This window comes from Physeter macrocephalus, chromosome 5 (assembly GCF_002837175.3).
Source record: "Physeter macrocephalus isolate SW-GA chromosome 5, ASM283717v5, whole genome shotgun sequence".
Classification (NCBI taxonomy): Eukaryota; Metazoa; Chordata; class Mammalia; order Artiodactyla; family Physeteridae; genus Physeter; species Physeter macrocephalus.
This window is the reverse complement of record NC_041218.1, coordinates 60,450,041-60,470,833: the sequence shown is the minus strand read 5'-3', so window position 1 is coordinate 60,470,833 and position 20,793 is coordinate 60,450,041.

Genomic DNA, 20,793 nt, shown 5'->3' with positions numbered 1-20,793 from the left:
TTTGCCAGAAAAGGAAAGCACTGGGAGTTGACACTGACCTTGTAAACAGCGGAGCCAAAGTTTCTGTAAAGCAAGGTTGCAGTTTCTCACAGCTAAGAGGTGTAGAGGCCAATATCAGAATCCAGCTCTTCTAATCCTCTGTGTTGCCTCACTACATAGTGCCATGAGCCATATATTCCAAAACCTTTTGCACTTACAGAGTAATTCCCTGACTATAGTAAGTTCTCCTTATTTGTACCAGTCAGGAATACTTTCAGCAGCAAACAGCAACACAGTACACTAACAAAATCTTAAGTAGATAGGGTTTGGAGGCAGGAGTGGTTTTTGTTTTGCATTTTGCTTTGTTTTGCTTTTCCATAACCCACACTCTGAAACAGAGTTCAGGACATGAGTGTTGATCCAATCTTGTCCTTAGGAATTGGGCTCCTTCTACTCTTCCTTTCCACCATTCTCAGCAAATTGACTTTTTTGTCCTTATTTTTATCACTTCATGGTTTCAAATGACTCTCACAACAGCAGGCATCCTGTCTTTTAGGTTAAAAGAAGCAACACCAGGGACCAGTGAGCTACATTTTCATTTCTGTTGTTTTTTTAGGGAATAAAGACTTTCCCATAAACCTCCAACTTATCCCTTTTTGGTCAGATCTCAGTCACCCTTAGTTAAAATGAAGATGGGAAATTCAGTACATGGTAAAGGGACATAAATAAGATCTTCATGATTTGCTTAGACTAAGTCTAAAAACATCATGACACTGAACCAAATCATGGTTCTGTAAGCAAGGAAGAACAGAGAAAATGCCTCTGGGTATGCCAAAACAACTTTGGGGGTATTTCAGAAGGCTTTTGAGAATCCTTAAATGATAACCCATCACTGGAGCCTGAAGGAACAACAAAAAAGATGATTAAAACAATTAGCTACAAGAACAAATAGGAAAAAATAGGGACTATTTCTCACTTTGGGAAGCTCAAGAAATACCATTGGATAAAAGCAGAGTTCCTTATGATAACAACAAAAATTGACTAATAATCCACATAACAACAGCATTGATAGGGACACAAATAAGTATTTGCTGATCCTTAATGGACATTTGCCATAACATATTTAAATGCTAAATGGAATCATTTCAACAAGTGGCCTTATGAAAAATTTTACAATATCAAGAATGGGGCTTTGAAAACTCTAATGTGCTTACAAATCACATGGGAATATTGTTAAAATGTAGATTCTAATTCAGTAGGTCTGCGTAGGGCCAGAGACTGAATTTCTAACAATTTCCCAGATGGTGCTAATGGTTCTGGTCCATGGGCGATACTTTGATTAGCAAGGATCTAGAAAACAATTCGTATCTTTTAAATTATTTCAGCAAAGGGGCTTCCTTGGTGGCGCAGTGGTTAAGAATCTGCCTGCCAATGCAAGGGACACGGGTTCGATCCCTGGCCCGGGAAGATCCCACATGCCGCAGAGCAACTAAGCCCATGCGCCACAACTACTGAGCCTGAGCTCTAGAGCCCACAGCCACAACTACTGAGCCCACGTGCCACAACTACTGAAGCCTGTGTGCCTAGAGGCCGTGCTCCGCAACAAGAGAAGCCACGACAATGAGAAGCCTCCACTCGCCACAACTAGAGAAAGCCTGAACTCAGCAATGAAGACCCAACACAGCCATAAATAAATAAATACATAAATAAATTAATTAAAAAAAAATCAAAGAGGTCTAAAAATAAATAAATAATTTCAGCATGATATGAAGTTTACCTTTGGTTGAGATTTTTACAAAAAATCATTCTTGCTTTGGGTGAGAATGTTTTTGTGAGGAAAACATTCCCTGGAATGTTAATAAAAACTATTTTGAATAATTAGTTACTACAAACGTCACTTTTGCTTCTTTTACATAGCTTCACTCTCAATCAAGTACTAGTCACAAGTGATTTTTCCTCTTAATATTATTGGAAAAAAAAAACATTTTTTTTTTGGTCGTGCCACGTGGCATGTGGGATCTTAGTTCCCCAACCAGGGATCGAACCTGTGCCCCCTGCAGTAGAAGCACAGTTTTAACTACTGGACCGCCAGGGAAGTCCCCAAACCATTTTTATTATAAACCCAAATGCCTTCTAAGGATAGAGAATCCTTAGAAATGGACTCAGAAATCCGCTTTGTTCTGTGAGCATTTTGATAGGTGTGGCTTTGAGGTTTTAGCCAGAAGCCCTTTAAATGCAGACCAATTATTTAATGCTTCTGGGTTTATTACCTTCAGCACACCTTCTAGGTAAAGTATGGAAATTAGGGGCAAGTTTTTTACTCATTTGTGTGCAGTTGCTTGAAAATGACCTTTCAGTCCCCGGCGACGTAGGACCAGGGTTGGGGAGAGGAGGTCACAATAAACCACAGTAAGGGATCGAGGTCTACTAGAAGGACATCAGAGGTTATGCAGAGCACACAGGCTGAGGCAGTGACCTAAAGTTTACCCCTCCCGAGTGTGCAGGGAAGACAGGAATTCCTCCTTGCATTACCACTCTACAGACACTGCATCTTTCCTTATCTTTGAACAATAAATTCCTTAACATGGTACACATTTTGTTAAGGTTCTCTTAATGTTTGATGACGCCCAAGAAGGCAAATTTATTCAGGTACATTCAGGGTTCTGTGTTTCTTCATGGGTATTAGCTATAAGAATATGTGCTAAAAGTGACTATAAGAATATGTGCTAAAAGTGACTATCAGATTTAATGACTGTGGACCCTGAACAGCATTGTATCTAAGAGCCAGAATTGATCTCCCTCGTTTTCTGTCTATGTGTAATGGATGGAATATTTGTGTCCCCACTCCCAAATACATATGGTGAAGCTCTAACCATCAATGTGATGGTATTTGGAGATGGGACCTTTGAGAGGTAATTAGAGTTAGATGAGGTCACGAGGGTAGAGTCTTCATGATGGGACTAGTGGCCTTATAAAGAGAGGAAAGACTTCTCTGGCAAAGCTTTAAAAAAATATTATGAGAGTGGCAATGGTCGTTTCCTCAGAATAGTATCCCCTCTAGCTGGTTTAAGCAAAAGAGGTTTTCGTTTTGTTTTGTTTTAATAGAGCAGTAAAAGGCTTACAGATTGAGAAACAGTCTTTTTTTTTTTTGTGGTATGCGAGCCTCCCTCTGTTGTGGCCTCTCCTGTTGCGGAGCACAGGCTCCGGACGCGCAGGCTCAGCGGCCATGGCTCACGGGCCCAGCCGCTCCGCGGCATGTGGGATCCTCCCAGACCGGGGCGCGAACCCGGTTCCCCTGCACCGGCAGGCGGACGCACAACCACTGCGCCACCAGGGAAGCCCAAGAGAAACAGTCTTGAGGTTGAGAAATTTCCAAAGCTACACCACACAATTGGGCCACCTGGGAGCAGGGCCACGATAGGAAGTCTGATTATGGCTGCTGACTACACACCCAGCCCCTGCTACAACTGCGTCTTAGGCCTCTCGCCCCATTTCCTTCAGTCCTGAATTCAAGTTTTTCACGAGTGCATCTTTTTGGCACAACCTGAATCATAGCCAGAACTCTAGCTGCTTTGGAGTCTGAAAAGTGTTACTTTTAGCTTTCCAGCCTCTGCAGTTTAGGAAGAAAGTTGAAAAGATTATTAAATAGTTAAAACCATAGTATCACCCATAATAAGCAAAACAAAATGGGCAAAAGTTTCAAACTCACTTAAATCAACTTATGAAATTCTAGCTTTTGGCCCTTCAGGGAATGTCACCCTAATGACACACTAAATTACCCATTTGCCTAGGACCCACTCCCTCTAAACAGGCTTGGTTTTCACCATCCGTTTTCATCCCTGTACCAGACCTACCTCCTAAGTCTCCTCACATCCTCGTGGTCTCATCTGTTCCCTACCTGAGTGCTGCTTGCCTTGATTCCTGATTGAGAGCAGGCCAGCAATGGTTGACTGGCTCATCCCATTCCAGTAGTTATAAAACCTTGAAGATTCACCATTTAACACTGGTTATCTCAGCCTCCACTGCAAATTCTGGGGAGAAAAGGCCAGGCTCCGATATGGCCTCCATCACTTTTATCATGGCAGAAACCACAGCCACTCCAGTAGCTGGTGGTCCAATCCCACCAGCTGTCCGGAAGGAAGATGGGAAAATTAACACTAGCAAACCAGAGGCGAGAAACAGGATACAGAAAGAAGTCCGTAGATAGCCTCTTCACCCTTCTTTCCATGGAGGCCTGTTCTGAGATGCTAGGAATTCATGAGGTCTCTCTGGAGGTGTTCTGCATAACTGAGCAACCATCTGAATGTCCTATAACTAGATCTCCCTAACATGATTTTTAAAACTTTCTGGCCTTCCTTTTTGCCTCATTCTTGCTCCCCCAGGACTGCACTCCACAAGAAAACATGTGCTCATGAGATTAACCTCAGACTCTTTTCTCAGGAACCCAGGCTAAGATAACACCTTTGCATAAAGCAGTCTCCCAGTATAGAAAGACATTTTCTTTTTGCTAACCACATCCAACTTCTTAAAATCTGGCTCAAAATATTCCCCTCTAGAGAAACCCATACTTCACTAATCATTTCATTACTTCTTGTCCAACCTCATTTACTCTTAATTTTTCCTGAATGTTTCCTATGATTATATTAATTTGTGCATTTCTTCACTTCATTTGTGCATACTGTCACCGGCAAAGCCCACTGGGGTCCCAGAAAAAAATAAGATGGAATCTCCGTGGTAAGGTCTAACCTCCTCTTTCACGCTTCGTCTAGTTTCACGTACAGAGGCCTCAAACTCGGCGCTTCATACCAGAGTTTCTCACGAGAAATGGCCAGCGGACACCTCAGCTCCTGGGTCCTGTGCGGAAGCGCTGTGCAGCGTACCGCAGTTCAAGATGGCGGCGGCAGGCAGCCTGCAGAGAAGCTGCGCCCCGCACTCGTGATCTCAAGCAGCGAGCACAGCTGCGCCCACCTCTGAGAACTCCGCCCCCTCCCCCGCTGACGCGATCCCTGTAAAGCAGACCCACCCACCGTGGCCTGTCCCGGGGGGCATGTGTTCTAGAGGCAAGATTGCACCTCTTCTTTCTTTGATCAAAGAGTAAAAAGCTTTTCTTTGCTCCTGATCCAAATCGGGTCTTGTTTTGTTGGCCCCAATGACACAGAGCAGGAGGACGGCTGTTGGAGGCAGACTTGGGAGGGTCAATAACAGTATTAGGTCTGATTTTCTCCTTTCCTCAAGCTGTTAAGAGCATGGACTGTCACTTTTTTAAGATACATTTTCTCAGTAATGCTTAATACAAGGGCTCTGCCACAAAGTGTGCCCAGTGTAAACGTGGTTTGAGGTTTAGAGAGGAGGTGTCCGTCCACCCTCTGGTGCTTCCCTGCCTGCATCAGCATTTCTTCTAAGCCCACTTTGTCTTTCTGAGGCAGCCCCAGGCTTTCCAGGGCCAATCTGCTGACCCCCACCCCCGCCCCCCCGGGTCCGACCCTCCAATAGGAATTATCTTCCTCCTGCATGCAGTTCTCTGTCCACTGCTCAGCCTTGAAAAACAACAGGCTTGGTCTGGGTCCCATTCTTGACTACTCGGCTGATAAACAATTTATAACAAGTCATTAATGACTAAAGGGAGGACACCTGAGGTGAATTCATGTATTTAAGGATATCCTGTAAACAGCTGCCTTAAATTGATGTGGACTTACTCTAAAAATGAAATTTAGACACTAAAGTAGCTTAATGAAGGAAAATTTTCTGAGCAAGATGATTTAAATTAGTGATTGCAGTGTTGTTATATTTAAAAAATCTGAAATCTGAATTATTTATGTCTTGAGAAGTACCTAGAGAGTTAAACCCAGCATTGAAAGGGAGGTTTTACGATTTCTCAAGGTGTCTGGGCTAGTGAGTGAAAAAGATTGGAGGTCTTAACACAGATTTTCCCAGATCAAATTCTTTCTAGTTCTACTTCTTGAAAGAAGTATTTTTTAAAATTATTTTTAGCATTAACCTGAGTATGTAAAGAAGGAGAGTCTCCCTAAAAGAGAATTATAAAGAACAAAGACTCAGTCTTACCCTCAAAATATCTGCACTTCGAATGGGGTCAGGTTGATAGCAAAAACAATCAGTGTTCAGTGGTGGAAACTCCTTATCTGTTTGATTGATTTGTTTTGTTTGTTTGAACAAAGGCTGTTTCATAGCAGAAATTAAGAACCAGGCATCTTGCAAATCGACCATTGGGCCTTAGTAACAAAAACTACAGCTCACTGTCAATAAAAATATTGAAGTCTTTAATGAAAAATAAAAACTTCTAAAATATTAGCATATAAAGATAAGATTATTTGTAGGTAAAAGATGAGAGAAAGAAATTTGGATTTAGTTTATATTTAATCTCTTAACTATTCCTCCAGCTAGTATAAAATATGAAAAATCATTCCTAGTGGCTAGAAAAATTTGCCCCCAAACTAGGCTCACCATCAAAGATGTCACCATTGATACACATGGTTCTTAAGATCAGACCTGCAAAAAAAATCAAATAATTTAATTCATTTTCAATTTTCAGGATTTATTGTTTTCACTTTTTGTAATGTTAGTTTATTTGGTATAAGTATTTTTTTATTGCATTTCCCCTGCTATTAATTCAAATTAGAATGGTAATGTATGTTTAATATTTATATTTTTGAAATGTAAGTTTCATTTAATGTTATATGTTTATGCATTTTATAGGTGACATCTGCCAAGTATTTAGTTTCAATGATTTTAAAAAATTTTTCTGAATTCTGAACAGTTTTTAAATAAACAACAGGTATTAATACCAGGTTATCAATGCATTATGAAAGAGACTTCCCTGGTGGTACAGTGGTTAAGACTTTGCCTGCCAATGCAGGGGCTGCGGGTTTGATCCCTGGTCAGGGAGCTAAGATCCCACATGCCTCGCGGCCAAAAAAAAAAAAAAAAACCAAAACATAAAACAGAAGCAATATTGTAACAAATTCAATAAAAACTTTAAAAATTGTCCACATCAAAAAAATCTTAAAATAAATACATTATGAAATAAATATGAAAATATCAGTATGTCATTCTGCTCCAATAGTGTCGTCATGATTTTCTGTGGCTCTTCTTAATAATGCCACTTAAATGACCACCAGTTCTAGTTGGCTGAATGTGCAAGTGAATGTTCAGTGTATTTTTTCTAATACTCCCCTCCCCAATGCCTCTCTCTCCTCTGAACAACTCATTATTTCTTCTTCCCAGGGGTGTCTTCTAGGCTCCAGACGCGCAGGCTCAGTAGTTGTGGCTCACGGGCCTAGTTGCTCCGCGGCATGTGAGATCCTCCCAGACCAGGGCTCGAACCCGTGTCCCCCGCATTAGCAGGCAGATTCTCAACCACTGCGCCACCAGGGAAGCCCGAAAACAGCTATTTCTTGAGCATCGCTGTGCCTAGCTCTGTGTTCCATGCTTTCCATAATCATCTCATTTAATCATCACAATTATTCAGTGTGGTCCTTGTCAAAATCTCCATTTTAATAGCTGAGGAAATGGACGCTAAGTGGTGTTGAATAGCACGTGAGCTGTCACATTTCTGAGAAGTTGTCTGGCTCCTCTGTGCTGAGCCCAGTGTCCTCTTCCTTCTGCTTCACTACATCAGGACTCTCGGTCTCCTCTTTGTGTACTAAGTCTGCAGAAATTGCTTTGTTGCACACCTACCCAAGATACTTTGTTTTTAAAAACTTGAAGTATTTTTTCAATAATTAAATAGTATTTTATCTTCAACTAAGTTGGAGGTGGGAAAAGATGACCTTTATGATCTTCTCATTCCCTGAGAGGGTCTACGAAATGACAAAGAAGGCAAATGCCTAAAATAGCAAAAGGAATGTGGTGAAACAACCCAGAAAACATCCTGAGAAGCCCTTCATGAGGAAAACAGAAACTTGAAGACATAATGAACATATTATGCTTTCTCCTAAAGCAAAAATACAAATTGAGCATCTTACTTGCTCTTCGATATTCAAACATGTAGAGATTTTCTGAATATTTATTCTCTTTAGGTGATTAGGATTAATGATATCTTCCATTTGTGAAGCACTGACTGTTTGCTAAGCACTTCAAATTTGTCAGCAGTTTACTGAACATTGTGAACTCAGCAGGATTCAGACTCCATAGGGTTTTATTTTTCTTCAATCACTGCTTTAAAACATGCTCCATCGAATCTCCCCTTCCCAAGACTTTATGGCGTCTCTGGCAGATGCCAGTTTTCTGAACTTTTCAGGTTGTAAAAGATATACTCCAGTGCCATCCACTTCCAAGGAGAGGGGGCATCTCTTGATGATTCCCCCCCTTCCCCACCCCACACATCTTCTGAGCCCTTTGCTGTGTTGAAGACAGGGAGACAGAATTTTCAAAGGGAGCAGAAATGTTTTTACTTACCGGTTGCCACCATGATCTCTGCCCTCTCCAAAGGCAACCATCCAAATCTGTACCTCTTGGGTGACACCTGATGATTCTCTGGAAGGCTCTTCTGCAGCCTCTTCACTGAGTTGCCACCTCTCATGGGAAATTAGCTCCAGTGGACCTTTTCCAATCTCCCCCAGCTCCCATCCCTATATAATCCATTCTACAAGCTTTTGCTGCTGGGGTCTCTTCTTAGTCACACATTACAGTGGGGTCCCAATAATTCAAGATTTCCATGGTATCCACTTGACCTAGAGAAGTCTCATGCATTTTTTCCTGCCAGATAATGGAAATGTGCCCTATTCCCCTACTGCTCATTTTCTCTACCCTGAGTTTTTTCCCTAATTCTCTTTCCCATTGCTTACATAGGCACAAAGTGCAGTTTAGCAAATCCATTCATTACATAAGTAGGTATCTAACTGGAAAATGAGATTCCAGGCTCAACTTCTTGCCAGCACCCCTGTCCCCAATCTCTACAAATCATTCTCTCGGGGAAACCCATTGGTTTATTTTAGAAGGAGCACCCTCCAAGGGTGGAAGGAAAAGACATGGAACTCTTTCTGAAGCTGAAGATTACAATTCAGTAGTTCCCTCAAGATTAGATTAATGAGTAGAGAGTGATAACTGAGGCAGCAGAATGAATTTGCCTCTTAATAAATCTCAGTCATCTCTTTGTCCTCTAATTATCATCTATTTTCCCCAAGTTTGGAGCCAAGTTGCCAGTTCTGAGACAATAAAAGTCCCACTCAGTATCTTATTACAAATGCAATGTATATGAACTCCACACAATTCTGAATGAGAGGTATTAGTATGACTTAGAGTGAAGCTCAAAAAATAATCAGTGTTATGCTGTGAGGGGAAGAGAATTTCCATCATCTGATACCATGCTTGGCACTAGGGCTCAATAAATACTTATTGAATAAATAAATAATGTGACTGAATAGCCAAGGTCATGCTTAGCAAGTGGAGAAATGACATTCAAACTCAGTTCTTTTTGACTATCAACATCTCCCTAAACAGTGTCATCCTCACACCAACACTGATTATAACCACAGCCCAGTGTTATAACATCTCCTTCTGTCTGACTCAGATGTATCTTCCAGAGAAATTATCTCATTTCTCTCCCCATATTGGAATCTAGCCCCAGGAGGGTTCCATCTACATACATGTGAAACCAATTAGCAGCTCCTAAGAACAGAATGAGCTTATATCCTGCCTGAGCTTGGCTTTCTATATTTTGCAGTTGCATATGGTTGGTGAAATCACTCCATGGCAGAATCTTTAACTTTCACACAGATCATTCTCCCCTGAGCTTTTCTGTTTTCAGTTGCTTAATAAGCAATAAGGATCTGTGTGACATTTATCATCTCTTAATTACTGTAGGTTCTCAACTTCAGTGTCTTTATAAGGCTGGTGAGTTACTTACGGGGACTTTAAACTCAAAAAGTATTGGGTGGGTGAATGAGTGAATGGATGGATGGATGGATGAATTGGGTGAATGCCTACATTTCAGGTAGTTGACACCATGTAAATGTATCGTGATTAATCGGCATTCCGTAAACCAAAAAGCAGCTGAATCTTAGAAACTTAGAGAACTATGCAAACAGTGCTCCAACAAGAAGCTATACCCTATACAAATATAGGAGATATATGAAAAACTCACTTTCAAATACTTACTTAAAAATTGACACTTGCCAATTACAGAGGAAAAAATTATTTTAAAATATTTGGTTATAGAGCTGAGCCAAATGGAGACACTGAGGATTTGGGAAGAGTACCTCTGAGAGAAGGTAAACGTTATCTTATCACTTTACCAGCACTGGTTGAATTTCAAGTAACCTTTGTGTTCCTTGCCAAAGCTACATCAGAGGGCTAGCTTGGGAGGGCAGCAACTAAAACCCTGCCTGTACCTGTATGAAATGGGACAGGTTGGTGGTTATTCTCCTCGGGCACTGCATCTAAGGTCCAGGGCCCGAGGCTATGAGATGCAAAATGAATGAAAGTACAAGGAATGTATTTGCATTTGGCTTTGAATAGCATGATTACGGTGGCCCAAAGATATGTAGTGGTCTCTAACAATCATTTAAAAAACAGCAGAAACTAACATAACATTGTAAAGAAATTATACTCCAAAAAAGATGTTAAAAAAAATTAAAAAAACTAACCAAGGTGTTGAGAAGTGCAGGGAAACAGTTTGTAGGCTTGGTTTGGAAGGCTAGAGGATCCGGGAAGGGTGGTGGCCACCCAACACCACACAGGGTCCCCTTCTGAGACAGGAGAGAAGCCTTGGTGTCTATTCTTGGCATTGATCTGACTCTCTCATAAGTTTCTGGCAACCTCCCAGAGAGAACAGCGTGTTCCCTGCTGAGCGTATACAGGGCTTCAAAAACATGTTTGTGTGTGCAGCCCAGTAGGCAGGGCCTGGCTTAGTCACTCCTTGCCAACTACTGCCTCTCTGGACTGTCAGGAGGAAGACTTGGGCACAGACCTGCTGTGCAAGTCCTGTTGTTTCTGAGATGCCCAAATAATCGGTGCAGAGATCAATTTTTAGGGAACCTGAATGTTCCTGTAGACCATGGTCCAATAAATATTCTGTTGCAAGGAGTAAATATAGACTGAGTTTCAGCTAACCTCCTATTATGGTCACAAAGGTCTCCTTTGGATACTTACACCTGTTTTCCAGGGTTAGATCTTCCGGCTCGGAATGATTACTCACCCTGTGGGAGCTAAGATAATGCAGATTAGCTCCAGCCCTGGGTACTGCCAGCCTGAAGGGACTGACTCATTCCCTGCTCCTCACACGGCCTTTTCAGGAGAGTGAAATCTGAGCAGAAGAAGGGATTAGTCAGCCTGACCTAAGGGACCCCTGAGGGGGTGTTTGGGGTTTCCAGTAAACAGAAAAGGGGTTATCAGAATGACCTTGGGCTCCTGGGCGCTGTGGGCAGGCAACACAGGTCCACTTGTCTTGGACTCTAACAACAAACAGCAGCCAAAATATTGTGGAATATCTTAGGGACAAACTATTGCAGATCAAAAGACATCATCATTATAGACCCATTCTTGTAGACAAGGTAGGTCTATAAAAAAATGGGAGCCACCATAGAACTTTCTGAAATCAACTGTTGGAATGTCTTCATCTTTGAATATAGCCAGCACTTTCTTTAACTACTCCTAACACATCTTTCCTAGCATGGTCTTGCACTGTAGTTTACTGAACACCCAGTCTTACCACACTACCCTCTCCCCCTTCCCCTGCTCCCCACCTCCACCAGGAACTCTCTCCTAAGTGTCATGACTCTATTGGACTTCTCCATCCTGCTGTTTCATTAGCCCCTCAAATTCAACTTGTCCAAAATTATTCTTGTCATAACAAACAGTGTAGTATAGTGGTTAGGAAGCAAAACAAATCACATAGGTATTGGTATGGAACCAACTGAGCTCGAATCCTGCCTATACCTCTTAATTAGCTATGTGATCTTAGGTAATTGCATAACCTCTCTGTACTGCAGTTTAATTGTCTAAAATAAACACAGCAGTACTTTTGTCATAGGGTTGTAGTGAGAATTAAATGAGTTAAAACATGTAAAATGATCAGCACCATTATCTTTGCCATATTAGATTTGCCATAAGTAATAGTTAAAAGAATCAATGGAGTAATACATTCAATGGTGAATCCAATATTTAAATGCTCAAGCTATTAATAACAAAAAAAGTCAAAAAGTGAAATTACAGAATTTGAGAAGCCCAGAGTGGAGCAGCGATTTTGACAGTTAGTAACCAGGTAACCTTGGTTAAGTCACATAACTTTTCTGATCCCCAATTCCACACATATAAAATAGGGATGGTACTAGCAGCTGACAAATGCTGGCTGCTGACTATGTGTCAGGCATTACTGAAGCACTTTAGAGCATTATAAATAACTAGACAAAGATTTAATAATCATTTCAGAATAATCACTGATGATAGAGAATGTAACATTCTTCTCTTCATTCATTCAATAGTTATGTTAACTCCTACTAAATGCTAGGAGTTGGGATTCAAAAGGAACAAATTGCAAAATATTTGAACAGGCAGTACACCAAAGAAGATAAACAAACAGCCAGTAAGCACGTGAGAAGCTGTTTAACATGATTAGCTCTCAGAGAAATGCAAATTAAAACTGCAAATACATATCACTGCACACCCATTGAAATAGCTAAAATTAAAAAGGCTGACACCACTAAATGTTGACAAGAATGTGCAGCAACTAGAACTCTCATATATTGCTGATGGGAGTGAAAAAATGTCCATCACTTTGGAAAACTGTTTGGCACTTTCTTATAAGGTTAAATATATGCCCACTGACTGACCTTTCGATTCCACTCCTAGATATTTACCCAAGGGAAATGGAAACATGTCCACAAAAAGACTTGAGCAAGAATGTTTATAGTAAGTTTGTCCATTGCGTTAGTCAAGGTTCCCCAGAGACACAGAACCACTAGGCTATGTGTATATATACAGAGAGAGAAAGATTTATTTTAAGGAATTGGCTCATGTGATTATAGGGACTCTCGAGTCTGAAATCTGCAGGGCAGGCTGGAGACCCAGAGAAGAGTTAATGTTTCAGTCCTGAATCTGAAGGCAGTCTGGAAGCAGGATCCCTCCTTCCTCTGAGGACCTCGGTCTTTTTCTTGTAGGCCTTCAACTGACTGGATGAGGCCCACACATATTATGGAGAGTAATCTGCCTCCATAATATGGAGTAAAATGAGTTTGAGTACACTCAAAGTCTGATTTAAATGTTAATCACTTCTAAAAAACACCTTCACAGCACCATCTAGACTGGTGTTTGACCAAATATCTGGGTACCATAGTCTAACCAAGTTGATGCATATAATTAACCATGATCCATCATTACCCCAAACTGGAAATAACCCAAATGTCTGTCAACAGGAGAATGGATAAACATATTGTGGTATGTTCATACAATAGAATTATTACTAAGCAATAAAGTACTTTTGTACTAATAAAGAGGTACAAACTATTGATACATGGAAAAACATGGATGAATCTCCAAAATATTATGTTGAGAGAAAGAAGTCAGACTACAAAGAGCATATACTATATAATTCTATTTCTATGAAGTTCAAGAGCATGTAAATCTAACCTCTGGTGATAGAAATAGCACAGTGTTGCTTTTGGGAGGTGAGGATTTACTGAAAAGAAGCAGAAAGGAACATTCTGGGGTAATACATGTGCTCTTTATCTTGATTAGAGTATTGATTACACAGGTAGATATGTTTATAAAAATTCATCCAATTATATATTTAAAGATTGTGCATTTGCTATATGTAAATTTTACCTTAATCTTTTGAAAAACTGAAGAGATTACAGTTCTTTCCTTTAAGAAGGTTATAGCCTAGTTGGGGAGACAGTAGGCAGGCTGATGATACAACATGGTATGATGAATGAGGCACTTAACCTAATTAGCTTACTAAGGTTTCCAAAAGAGTCAGTGGGGAGTGAGCACAAGTATTTCTTAAAGTGCCCCATGAGGGCTTCCCTGGCGGCACAGTGGTTAAGAAACCACCTGCCAATGCAGGGGACACGGGTTCGAGCCCTGGTCCGGGAAGACACCACATGCCGCGGAGCAACTAAGTCCATGCGCCACAACTACTGAGCCTGCGCTCTAGAGCCCACGAGCCACAACTACTGAAGCCCGCACACCACAACTACTCAGCCTGCACTCTAGAGCCTGCACGCCACAACTACTGAAGCCTGCGCGCCTAGAGCCCCATGCTCCGCAACAAGAGAAGCTACTGTAATGAGAAGCCAGTGCACAGCAATGAAGAGTAGCCCCCGCTCGCTGCAACTAGAGAAAGCCTGCGAGCAGCGACAAAGACCCAACGTGGCCAAAAATAAATAAATAAATAAGTTTAAAAATAATAATAATAATAATATAAAGTGCCCCATGAGGTCTGGGACTTTGACTACCATTATTCACCTTTGAATCCCCAGCACCTGGTACAGGATTCAGCTCAACAAATACTTGTTGAATAAATTCTATACTTACACACACACATACACACACACACACACACACACACACAAATGAAAAAAAAACAAACAAACCTGTGCCAGTAATTATCACCTGCTTTCTACTTCTTCCAGGTTTTATTTACATAATGTATGACTATGAATCTGTGAGAACCTTGAGAATAGAACCCAGAGATAACAAAAAGTTTCCCCTTGTCTATCAACTCCAAGCACTTGCCAGTGGCAGTCTACACACCATGTTGAGGAGGATTCAGAGGCTGAGTCTGGGTTAAACAGGAGAGAATAACTTGATTGGTTAGAATCGCCTGCCACGGATGTGAAAAGTGATACGCCACACTTTTGCCATCTCAAGAGAGCTCAGACTTAAGCACCATGTAATATCTAAATAAGAAAGGTAAACTATACATATAGAGGAAGAACATGTTCAATGAGTTAGTCAGCCCTGTCCCAAGGCAGGAAAAAAAAATGTAAGGACTATTGAAAACCAACTCAAATATCAACACATTGCAAGAGGGCCTATCTTGATTTATTGTGTCCTGTGTTTAGAAATGGGCAGATTTCCTCCTGTGGGCTGCAACCCATACTGATGGCATATTCTTGAATAGATATATTCATAGATTCTACTCATTTCTGTTTGCCAGATGTGTGTGTGTGTGTGTGTGTGTGTGTGTGTGTGTCTAAACTTTTCCAGCATGTGTGGGGTCTACGAGTTACTTATAAACATCTAGAATTCAGCTGGAAAAGGCAAGTAGGGTATGATTATAATAATAATCACCATTTCTTAAAAGTTAACCTGTGGGCTTCCCTGGTGGCGCAGAGGTTAAGAATCCGCCCGCCGACATGCGTTCAAGCCCTGGTGCGGGAAGATCCCACATGCCATGGAGCAACAACTACTGAGCCTGTGCTCTAGAGCCCGTGAGCCACAACTACTGAGGCTGCGTGCTGCAACTACTGAAGCCCACGTGCCTAGAGCCCGTGCTCCACAACAAGAGAAGCCACCGCAATGAGAAGCCTGCGCACTGCAACGAAGAGTAGCCCCTGCTCACTGCAACTAGAGAAAGCCTGCGTGCAGCAATGAAGACCCAACACAGACAAAAATAAAAATAAATAAAATAAATAAATTAAAAAAAAAAAGTTAACCATGTGCCTGGCATTGTACTAAACATGATCATTTTATTTACTTTCCCATCAACTCTACAATGAGGTAATTACTGCCCCTAGTTACAAAGAGAGAAATTGTCTCAGAGGGAGTGGGTGGCAGAGAGGAATTCTAATCCAGTGTGGATGACTTGGTTTGTTAGTCTGTGTGGCCAGCAATTCGGGTACATGATCTCCAGAATCAACTCCTGTGCTTTTCCAAAAGAGAGTATCTTGAGACCTCACTGGTAGAGTTGTCTGATAGTGCAGCAATACGTGGGATGCTAGGAACCCAGATTGGGTGATCAGGCCCCCTCTCTGGCATTGCCAGGGCAGACGGACCAGAATTGTGCAGGTCTCGTTTTAGAAATTTTCTCATTACCTCTCTGGTAGTTTTTGCTTCTAGCTTGACCCTGATCTCTAACCTGTAATCTATTGTTAAAAAGAAAACAAATTCTTCCATAATTGTGGCTTTCAGAATGGGCACAAAAAAATCAAAGAATTAGAGAGTGAGAAAGAAGTACAAATTGTCCGTTTCTGGATGACTTATGTGTCACTTTCATGCATCCAAAGCAAAGTTACAGAAGACACTGGTCTCATCAGTGGTTGACAGTCCCTAGGAATACACCAGCATGGCCTCTGCATGGCTCACACTAAGATCCTGGCCAAGCAGGGGCAAAAAATACACTCAAAAATGAGGAAGAGAGATAAGAAGGGAAGGGAGAAGAAGAGAGGAAGGGAGAAAGAGAGAAAGGGAAGTAGGACAGAAAGAAATGAAATCAAATGAATGGAATTACTAATGAAACTGTCCATTTCTTTGCTACACAGAGAGAAACTAACTGCAATTTTATTTTTCTTCCAGATTATGTAAACACAGGATAGAAACTGTGGTTCTAAGACCTCTTCCTGATTCCCAGATCTCTCTCCTATGAAGGGCAGAGCAGGTTTGTTTGAAACTGTAACCAGGAGATTAATGAAAGTTGCCACAGACCTTTTTGTCTTCCTTGAGCTTTCCGGTTTAGTTTTCTTCAGAGCTGCATTTTTTTAATTTTACTTTTTTTAAATTGAAGTACAGTTGATTTATAATGTTGTGTTAGTTTCTGGTAGAGAGGAAAGTGATTCAGTTATTCACATAAATATATTCTTTTTCAGATTCTTTTATATTATAGTTTATTGCAAGATATTGAATATAGTTCCTTGTGCTACACAGTAGGACCTTGTTGTTTATATATTTTATATATAGTAGTGTGTATCTGCTAATTCCAAACTCCTAATTTATCCCTCCTTACCTTTCCAATTTGGTAACCATAAGTTCGTTTTCTATGTCTGTGAGTCCATTTCTGTTTTGTAAATATGTTCATTTGTAGCATTTTTTAAGATTCCACATATAAGTGATATCATGTGGTATTTGTCTTTTTCTATCTGATTTACTTCACTTAGTATGGTAATCTCTAGGTCCATCCATATTGCTGCAAATGGCATTATTTCATTCTTTTTCATGGCTGAGTAGTATTCCTGTGTGTGTGTGTGTGTGTGTGTGTGTGTGTGTGTGTGTGTGTGTGTGTGTGTATGTGTGTGTGTGTACCACATCTTCTTTATCCATTCGTCTGTCGACGGACACCTAGGTTGCTTCCATATCTTGGCTACTGTAAATAGTGCTGCTCTGAACATTGGTGGGCATGTATCTTTTCAAAATAGAGTTTTCTCTGGATATATGCCCAGGAGTAGGATTGCTGGATAGTATGGTAACTCTATTTTTAGTTTTTTAAGGAACCTCCACACTGTTCTCCATAGTGGCTGCACCAATTTACATTCCCAACAACAGTGTAGGAGGGTTCCCTTTTCTCCACACCCTCTCCAGCGTTTATTATTTGTAGTCTTTTTGATGATGGCCATTCTGACTGGTGTGAAGTGTTACCTCATCATAGTTTTGATTTGCATTTCTCTAATAATTAGCAACGTTGACCATCTTTTCATGTGCCTGCTGGCCATCTGTTATGTCTTCGTTGGAGAAATGTCTATTTAGGTCTTCTGTCCATTTTTTGATTGGGTTTTGTTTTTTTTTTTTTGATATCGAGCTGTTTGTATATTTTGGAAACTAATCCCTTGTTGGTTGCATCATTTATAAATATTTTCTCCCAGTCTGTAGGTTGTCTTTTTGTTTTGTTTATGGTTTCCTTTGCTGTACAAAAGTTTATAAATTTGATTAGGTCCCATTTGTTTATTTTTACTTTTATTTCTTTCATTTTGTGAGACTGACCTAAGATCACATTGCTACAATTTACGTCAGAGAATATTTTGCCTATGTTCTCTCCTAGGAGTTTTATGGTGTCATGTCTTGTATTTAAGTGTTCAAGTCATTTTGAATTTATTTTTAGAATTGAGAGCTGCTGGTAGTTCCACTGCTCTGATTCATGGCAGGGAGAAAACTCTCCTACACTGCCTCCTTCAGGCCAAACTGCCAAGAGCAGAGAACCATTAACGAAGTCAGCCTGGAACAGTTTGCCTCAGAGAGTTTGTACCACAGGAAAAAATCATTGCAGTTAAAATGCAATAAAAAGCCCGTGGTCCATGCCATGCATGTCTTAGAAACTCTATATGTCCTCAGACGTATTCCACACAATGTCTCCCACCCAGCAGACGCATGTACTATCTGAGCATTTATTAAGGTTCAACTATACACAAGACACTTCAGATGCTTTACATGCATCATTTCATTTAGTTCCCAAATCAGGTAGTTAATAACTACTATCCAAATAAAGAAATTGACACGTGGGTTAAGAAACTGGCCCAAGTTCACACAGTTATTAAGTGGCACAATCAAGATTAAAACCCAACTACTGAATTCCAAAATTCAGATTTTTCCGCCCTGTGTCACACTGTATTGTTAATGCACAGGAGCAAAGCTTTGCAGTTTCTTTGTATGTATCTTTATCATAGAACCAGCCAAAGTTACTTAGAAACAACGCTGCTGCCTAAGCTTTTCTCTGATGGATCATCCTAAGAAGAGGCCTTTCATTGTCCCTCTGACTTCAGCAATACTGGGAGTTCTGGGGCTCCTGAAGGACTGTAATTATGTCAATGCTTCTGTAAACAATTTATCACTTGAACACTGCTGTGGCGAGAATTATAAACAGCGCTCGAACTCCAAATGTTGCCTCTGTCCCTTCATCCTCTTTTGCCCTGGAAGAAAGGTTTCCTCTTTTTTCTTTCATGCAATTAAATAAATTCTTTAGCTTTTTGATATTAAAAAATGCAAGGCTATCATTCCTTTTTGCTCAAGTAAATTATTCCATTTGATTGGAGTGTTTTACATGGGAAGAAAAGGGATTATTAATGTTTTGTTTAGATTGTTTTCACATCTAAATCTTCAGAATTGTATATATATTTTTTTAGCATGGAAGGAGAGTTGAGGTTAATGGTAAAGGCAGTTATCTGCATTAAGCCTCATAAGATGCTCTGAAAATCATATCCTATAAATGTTATGTAGTTGTATCATAATTATTATTACTATAAAAGTTATAGGGTTGCAAAAGAATAATTATGGTAATAATAATATTCCATTGGTTTCCCATGCTGCTTCCCCATGGTTCAAGATGTTTCATAATTTGATCTCACCCAGCCCTGCCAAGCTTATTCTCTACTCTCTACAACAAATGTTCATCTTCTACTTGTGTCAAACTTGTCTAATCGGTGACGGTGAATGCTCATTGTATGTTATAGCGTTAACCCTTCACTGAGGCTACTCACCTTAAACTCCACCCCTTCCGCTGTCCTACTTTTACTCAAATTATTACCCAACCCTACCCTTCTTCAGTTCACAGCTCAAGTCCACCTGCCTGACCACTGGTCCACAGTGACCCCTCTCTTCCCTCAACATTGACAGCACTTACTATGACCACCAACTGAGCTCTCACTGACTTATCACAGTCTTATGTGTGTTTGTGCATTTGTCAAGATCCCTATAGGAAATAAACTGCGTACTCGATAGGGGTGATTGAAGAGAATTTCATCAAGGAATATTTATAGAAATGTAGATAGCAAGGAATGATGAAGCACCTGGGACAGAGGCAACAAGAGGAAGCCTTGACTACCCTAGGTCTGAAGGGAAAAAGTGGAGAACAGTAGCTTAGGAGAAGGGCTCATAACAGGAGCTGTGGCCTTGAGGAAGGAATTCAGCCACCATCAAGAGAAGGCTCAGCAGGGAAGGAGCCTGTAAGTGTCCCCATCTCTGTCTCCTCCTGCTCTTCAGTCTCCTGCTGATTTTCCCACTGAACCCACCAAGAAGCCAGAGGAAAGGAGTTCGGCTGATGCAGCCCATGAAAGTCATCCTGCCAGGACCCTGAACAGGGGAGAGAGAGAGTTTGTGTTTTGAAAGGCAGCTATGATTTTTTGTCTTTCTTCCCGAATTAAATTGATTATAATCTCCATTGGTTCCCACCTCTTCTCAATTAAGCAGGTTCAGGTTCCCTGAAATCTGATATGGGGCAGTGAATAAACATCTTCCCTTGTGACTCTGGGCAATGTCTGGGCTCCTGGACCTTAGGAAGACCCCTGGTACTTAACTTCTACTTCAAAATCACCTTAAACGCCCCACGATGATAGTTCTGTTTTGTCAATTCTTCTGTGCTTGATTAAGCACTAAGGACGAATCCACTGGTGTCTTTAATTTAAAAAGTACAAGGTAGCATCATTATTATATTTCCTTGGCTGGATTAGCATATATTTGCATAGTTGTTATACAATGTCATTGAGGCATACCTCTATCTGAGAAAACCAATTACTAAAGAAGAAATTTCAGCACACCTAATCTACTTAATGTCACTAAAATTTTAAAAAAAAGAAAGAAAAAGGAAAAAATAAGAAAAGAAAGAAAATAATCAACTGCCTCTTGAAGGATGTTTTTGCATATTTCATGCACTGATTCTCATCAGTGACAAGTGTGAGCAAACACAGGAAGAAGGCAATTTATCAATGAAATATAAATTTTGAAAATCATTTCTAATCAACCATTTTATGGCAGGCTGACAAAAATAGCTCAGTTAGATAGCATCTAATTTTAAAAACCCACTGTATACCTTTTTTTTTAAACATCTTTATTGGAGTATGATTGCTTTACAATGTTGTGTTAGTTTCTGCTGTAGAACAAAATGAATCAGTTATACGTATACATATATCCCCATATCCCCTCCCTCTTGCATCT